The sequence below is a fragment of the Cervus elaphus genome, chromosome 1 (genome assembly GCF_910594005.1).
Source record: "Cervus elaphus chromosome 1, mCerEla1.1, whole genome shotgun sequence".
Classification (NCBI taxonomy): domain Eukaryota; kingdom Metazoa; phylum Chordata; class Mammalia; order Artiodactyla; family Cervidae; genus Cervus; species Cervus elaphus.
Window position 1 is genome coordinate 73,576,777 of NC_057815.1, and position 7,666 is coordinate 73,584,442.

Here is a 7,666-nt window from a genome sequence, read left to right on the forward strand (position 1 = left end):
TAAAGTTTATATCCAAAATATGCATGTGCCCCTTTCGAGGAGGGGCTTGGGAAGGAGGAGAAGAGAGGAATTCACTTATTCTTCATGTGTTTTAATGTTGAAGCTGATATTGCTAATATTACCATTCTTTCTGAGAATGTAAGACAAGTAGTACCAATCCTTAAATACTTATGACTGAAAGTCATGTTCAATTAACCAATAGTTCACCCTCACTAATCTCAAACACATCTATAGGATGGTTAATGAACAGAGTGATCTTACTTCTCAGTTTGCCTAGAAGCACTCCAATTTACACATTAATATTCCAAGAGTAATTATTAATTGTATTTCTTTTAGCTCTCAAACTGTCCTCAATTGGGCAATAAATTCTTACTAGAATTTGTAATAAGTAGTCACCTTACTAGAGAGGGGCTGCAAAAAAAATTTAAATTCTATTTGATAGCTTTTGTATAAAATAGAAGAAATTGCTGATGAGTCACAAAATAATTGTAGTTACCTGAATCTTAATCTTGACAGGTGTCTCATAAGTAGAAATCTTAGATTGAAACTCCAATCTATACAGCAAGGGGCTGCATTTATCTTGGTGAAAGCCTGTCACTTTGAGAAGAGAATCATCTGAGGGCATACTTTGGGAATTATTAGTGCTACACGGATCAATCTGATAACACAGCTTATTATACCATGCCTCTCCTCAGACAAAATAAAACAAAATCAAAATTTACACTGTTGAATTGGAAAATCTTCACAGTCACATTATGAGGCAGAATGATGAGATGGTGATGGTTGAGGATTCATGGTCTGGGATTTAGTCCTTACATCACCGATGACCGGAAGCAGGGGTGGGTAACACTGGAAAATCACTCATCCCTTTGGCCTTCAATTTCATCGTCTGTACCTGAAGATGTTGGATTCTATTTGGAGTTTTTAAACTTTTTTGTTTACATGTTTGTGTGTGGTGGAAGGAGCAGTGGGGAGAGATGTCAGTTAGAACATCCAGAAGCTTTTTTTCCCCCCTAATTGTATCTCAGGGGGAAAAAATAAGATAAAAAAAAAAAAAAAAGTACATGCAAGTGAACTACTTAGGTTGAAAGGGAAGCAGAGGCCCCTGGAGCTCTGTCAATTGGACTTCCACTTACCTCCTGTAGTAACTAGTAAAAGCTCTGGGAACATATATTTTTTAAAAGTGCTAGAAAAGATCATGACTACAGTGCTTTCTTCATCAAAAATTCACAAGCATGGAGATTTCATTCCATGCTGGAACCTTTAAGGTATTTTCCTGTGTTATTCAGGTATCACTGAGACCTCAATTGCTACTCATCCCTTCAAAACAGTGGTGAGAAATTAACAACATTGCAGTGATTAGCAATAATGAGGCATTGCATGTATCTAGCAATGCAAGCTACTTCTTATAGTATGCAATCCCTTTGTTGCAGCCCAGAGCATCCATGGATGGTTGACAGGGAAATCATGATTATTTCTGCTTTACCAAAAAGGAAACTGAGTCTCAAAGGTAGTAAGAAACATGTGCAAAGGCAACCTTTAAGAGATGAATATAGTTCATATTGATTCTCTATCAAACACAGCATATTTCATATTCAAAATGATTTTTAAAAAGAATGTGATTGTATTATTTATATACCTTAAAGATGTAGACTGAAATATCTTCTTGTCTAGAAACAGGAATAGTTTCCTAAACCACAAAATTTGTGGCAAAGAAACTCATGGGACTTCTAAAATTTTCTCTTGCAGAAAATGTAACATAAGGAAGAAGGTGTAATTGATTATTAATCTGGTAGATAAAGAGGTCATATGAAGAAGCACATTGCCAGGGGAGTCAGTATTAAGACAATTTTAACAAAAGATAAAGTAACAAGGAACAGTAGTGGCAGAGGTTTCTCATTGAGTTTCTTATACAAAATTCCTGCTTCTATGGAAATAGAATTCAGGAAAGGAAATGCTGTCAAACTCCTTTGTTAAGGCAGGTCACTCACCTAGAGCCAGACATCCTGGAATGTGAAGTCAAGTGGGCCTTAGAAAGCATCACTACAAACAAAGCTAGTGGAGGTGATGGAATTCGAGTTCAGCTATTTGAAATCCTGAAAGATAATGCTGTGAAAGTGCCGCACTCAATATGCCAGCAAGTTTGGAAAACTCAGCAGTGGCCACAGGACTGGAAAAGGTCAGTTTTTATTCCAATCCCAAAGAAAGGCAATGCCAAAGAATGCTCAAAATACCACACAATTTCACTCTTCTCACACTCTAGTAAAGTAATGCTCAAAATTCTCCAAGCCAGGCTTAAGTGATGTGTGAACTGTGAACTTCCAGATGTTCAAGCTGGTTTTAGAAAAGGCAGAGGAACCAGAGATCAAATTGCCAACATCTGCTGGATCATCCAAAAAGCAAGAGAGTTCCAGAAAAACATCTATTTCTGCTTTATTGACTATGCCAAAGCCTTCAACTGTGTGGATCACAATAAACTGTGGAAAATTCTGAAAGAGATGGGAGTACCAGACCACCTGACCTGCCTCTTGAGAAACCTGTATAAAGGTCAGGAAGCAGCAGCTAGAACTGGTCATGGAACAACAGACTGGTTCCAAATAGGAAAAGGAGTACGTCAAGGCTGTATATTGTCACCCTGCTTATTTAACTTATATGGAGAGTACATCATGAGAAACGCTGGGCTGGAAGAAGCACAGGCTGGAATCCAGATTGCTGGCAGAAATATCAATAATTTCAGATAAGCAGATGACACCACTCTTATGGCAGAAAATGAAGAGGAACTAAAGAGCCTGTTGATGAAGGTGAAAGATGAGAGTGAAAAAGTTGGCTTAAAACTCAACATTCAGAAAACTAAGATCATGGCATCTGGTCCCAACACTTCATGGGAAATAGATGGAGAAACAGTGTCAGACTTTATTTTTGCTGGCTTCAAAATCACTGCAGATGGTGATTGCAGTCATGAAATTAAAAGACGTTTACTCCTTGGAAGGAAAGTTATGACCAACCTAGACAGCATATTGAAAAGCAGAGACATTGCTTTGCCAAGAAAGGTCCATCTAGTCAAGGCTATGGGTTTTCCAGTGGTCATGTATGGATGTGAGAGTTGGACTGTGAAGAAAGCTGAGTGCCAAAAAATTGATGCTTTTGAGCTGTGGTGTTGGAGAAGACTCTTGAGAGTCCCTTGGACTGCAAGGAGATCCAACCAGTCCATCCTAAAGGAGATCAGTCCTGGGTGTTCATTGGAAGGACTGATGCTGAAGCTGAAACTCCAGTACTTTGGCCACCTGATGCGACGAGTTGACTCATTGGAAAAGACCCTGATGCTGGGAGGGAACAGAGGATGAGATGGCTGGATGGCATCACTGACTCGATGGGCATGAGTTTGAGTGAACTCCGGGAGTTGGTGATGGACGGGGAGGCCTGGTGTGCTGCGATTCCCGGGGTCCAAGATTTGGACACGACTGAGCAACTGAACTGAACTGAACTGAACTGAATGCTGAAGTGGGAAAAAAACAATGCTTTGAAGACAGAGATATATTTTGCCACAAAGTAGCCTTATACTTTGGGAAAAATTTCTCTCCATTTAGCTAAGTCTTAATTCCATTATCCAAACCCAGAGAATGTTGGACTTAATAATTTTTAATTCCCTTTTAGCACAAATATTTTCCCATTTTAGAGTCCCTTTAAGTTGATATGAACGTTGGGAGATCCCGGAGGAAAAAGCTAAGAAGTTTCACCCATACTATGGATTCACTTAGATTCCCTGAATTCACTTAGATTAGAGCATTTTGGCTTTAAGCTGTCATCCTTTTAATCAGCCATTCTCACTTGGAGAATGAAGTACCATAACTGACCAGGCTTCCCAGGTGGCGCTAGTGGTAAAGAACCTGCCTGTCAATGCAGGAGACGAAATCTGGGTCGATCCCTGTGATGGCAAGGTCCCCTGGAGAAGGGCATGGCAACCCACTCAGTATTCTTGGCTGGAGAATCCCATGGACAGAGGAGCCTGGTGGGTTACGGTCCATAGGATCACATAGAGTCGGACCCGACTGAAGCGACTTAGCACACAGCTGCACAGATTCACCTATTTGGGGGCGGGGGGGAATATGAATCCATTTCCTTATCTCCATGGCAAGATTGAAATGCATGGTTTATCTGTCAGGAAGTTCTCCCCATCCCTCATTATGCTTTTGCTTGTCAGGACTCTGGCCTTTTGTCAGGCGAATGACAGAAAGCCCAAGGCAAACCAAAGTAATAAATAAAGGGAACCTATTGGCTTATACAAACAAAAATGCCAAAGGTAGATAAGACTTGAGGTGGAAACTCAAAAGGTGTCCTAAGGATAGAGTCTCCACTTTTGACTCTGCTTCCATTTATTTTCAGGTTCTAGGAGGTGCTAACATGGCTGCCAAAATCTTCAGGCATGAGCCATGTCATATCCAGATTCCCCAGAATCTTTCCAGTACCTTCAATACAGTTCCCCGAATTCACTTAGATTAGAGCATTTTGGCTTTACGCTGTCATCCTTTTAATCAACCACTTTCACTTGGGGAATGACGTACCGTAACTAACCAGGCCGACTAAAGAAGCAAATATTAATTCCCATGGAGTTGCCTATTACTTATCTAGAATGTGTCAATTTCTCAAACTGACTTAAAATGGCCTTAGCCCCCTCTCCATAAATAAGGCACTTTTACGCTTTATTTTTTCCATAGCGCCTACCTCTACTTGATGTGCTCATTTTTACATATGTATTTGTTTACTTTCTATTCCTGCTCAACTAGAATGTAAGTTGCATGAGAGCAGGGATTTTTATCCCCTGACCTAGACAAGTAAAATGGGCTTATTAATGAATAACCCCATGAGAAACATGTTTTTATTCACCTCATATGGATAAGGAAAGGAAAATAAGCACAGAAATGTAAAAGTGTCCAAAATCATATCTCTATTAACCAGCTGAGCTGGAATTCACATCACGAAGTCTATCTCAAGAGATCACACACTTAGTCATTATACTAGTTGGCAGAAAAACCTATTTTAACCTCATAGCCACCATTTGTTAGCATTCTGAAATTATCAGTGACATATGGACATTTGACCTCAGATTTCCATACTAAAATGAATGTATGCTGTTATACGGAATGTATGGTGTTTTGATAAAAGAACAATCCAACTTCCCTGGAAATTAGTTCCAGTACTAAAGTTCCATTTGCACATCCAAGTTCAAAGTGAATATTTAAGCCAAATCAGTATCATTAACTTTCACTTGATTGAGCTCAGACATCCCTAGGTAACTTTCTCAAACTTCTCCCATTCATAGATGACACAGCTGGGTAGAAATTAGTCTCTAAAAATACTTTCACACAACCGGCTTGTTTTCTAGTCACTGTCTGCTTATGTGATGCTCATTCCATCTGTCAATAGATGTGAGTCACACATTCGACCTTTCAGCTTCACTTGCGCACATAAATTTCTTCCAATTTCCTGTGAAACAAACACTTTTAACTCTTTAGGGTTTTGTAATTTGTACACAGGTCATTTAGGGATGATTCAAAGAACAAAACAAGTCCTCGACTTTGTGACAAATTGGCCTTGAACTCTTTACTGCAGAAATACGTTTTTTATTTTACTGTTTGACTAATAAATGTAGGTCTCTCTATGGAGACAGATATGTGTATACAATTGTATTTGTATGTATTTCCATTTACTTGTAACAAAACCTTCCTGTAGCTTTCCATAATGTGGGATACCCAAACACAGAACGTTTTTAAAGAAGGCATGTGTTCCCACTCACAAATTCCTGCTTACAATCCCTCGGTTTATGCCGTCTTTTCTCTCACATTTCATGTCAAAGAGAACTTGAGCTTTCAAGTGAGAAAATAAAATGTATCCCTCTCAAATGTTTACCTGTGATCATGACTATTTTATCAAATTTGTCTAAGCTTCCTTTTATTCTGACTAGATAAAAAAGCCTAAGTTAGAAAGACATGTTGACAGAAACACATCTCAATTTTGAGAAATTTTATTTGACTGAATTTAAATGAAAAATAGTTGCACGATATAACAAAATCCACAAGACTCTCCCCAAAGTCTTCTGTGATAAATAGCACACAATAACTGAATAGCAAAATGATGGAATTGACAAAGGTAGCAAAAAAAAAAAAAAAAAAATGTGTTCTTACCTCAAAAGCTATTCTTACCCTGGACAAAAGAGGAATAGCAAAACTTTTTCTTCAATTTCCTCATTAGTTACCAACGCCAGAGTGTCTGGAACCTTGAGGTGGGGGTGCGGGGGGTGGGTGGAGGAAGCTGTGGAAGGAGCTGTACCTCTAAAGGTCCAAGAAAATGGAAAAGAGATACTCTTTCTACTTTTGTGCCAAAATGTTGAAGACTATCCCTCCATGCCCATTTCTATTTTACTTTTTGTCTTCCCTGCTTCTTGGCAGGTCTATTGTCCTCAATAAAACTTCAGATTGTGCTTCCTATATCATGAATACAGGTTTAGGACCATAGTTACTCAGAAGGTCTATGGCTATTAGTAATGTAATCAGAACACCTCATCTGAGAACCAGGGAGCTGGTGGGACTTCCCTTGGCCATGCACTCTGGGTGTAGAAACCAGAACTCCTGATTTACTGACCGGTGCTCATTGGGTCCTGCCACATGATCCCCCCCCATATGTCTGTGCCAGTGGAAGTGGGTGCTCAGACTAATCCTAGCAAAGAGGGTTAAATCACAGCATATCCTTAATATATAATTCACAAATCCTGGTGTGGTCACTCCTGAAAAATGTTTGTGTTATTTTTGTAGTTAAGTCTGAAAGGTAGAAGAGGGCAAAGTGGGCAGAAACCTAGAAGCAACTGGGTGCAATGACTGCTCGGGGGCTTCCGCAAACACAGGACTGTAAGTGGGAATGAAGGAGGTTTTAGTGTGGGCAAATACATGGCACCCATGTGGAGGGTTGAAGACACACCCCATCCCAGCTTTGCTGGCCCAGAAGTAAAGAGACATCCATATGCTATAGTGGAAATTAACTCTGTCTTTGAAACAAGGCAGATCTGGAATCCAGTCTAACCCCAGTGACTAAATGGTTTTGCACACTCAGCTCAATTTCTTCAACTATGAAATGGAAAGAACGAGAGACATAATAACTATCATAATAATAACTATCATCATATTATGATATCATAATATCATATCATATCATAATATGGTCATAATAACTGTCTTGAATTATTATAAGGATTAAATAACAGGGGACCCTGTCTGTCTTATTCACCATTGTATCCACAATTTCTTGGTGTTGTCAAGGAATTGCACCCCGCCCCAATTCCCTGGGTTTGGCACATAGTAGGAGCTCTCTATAGTTTCTCTCTGCTCTCTCTAAACTTCCTTTTTGCCCAAAAATAATGGGTTTTCTTCTAGTTTTATTCAGATTCATCATCTTGGGAATATGTGAGTAGTGGAAAGACTAATCAATTTATTATCCTGGTCTATCTAAGGAATAGAAGACTCTAAATGAAGGGCAGTTCTGGAGCACAAATGAAAAGGGCGATGTCCAGGAGATAAGAAGAAACATGCAACATACAAGGCAAACTGTCGAAAGGTCTGTTGTTACAAAGAGACCCTCACAAAAGAAATAGCCATAATATACCCCAGATAGCTTT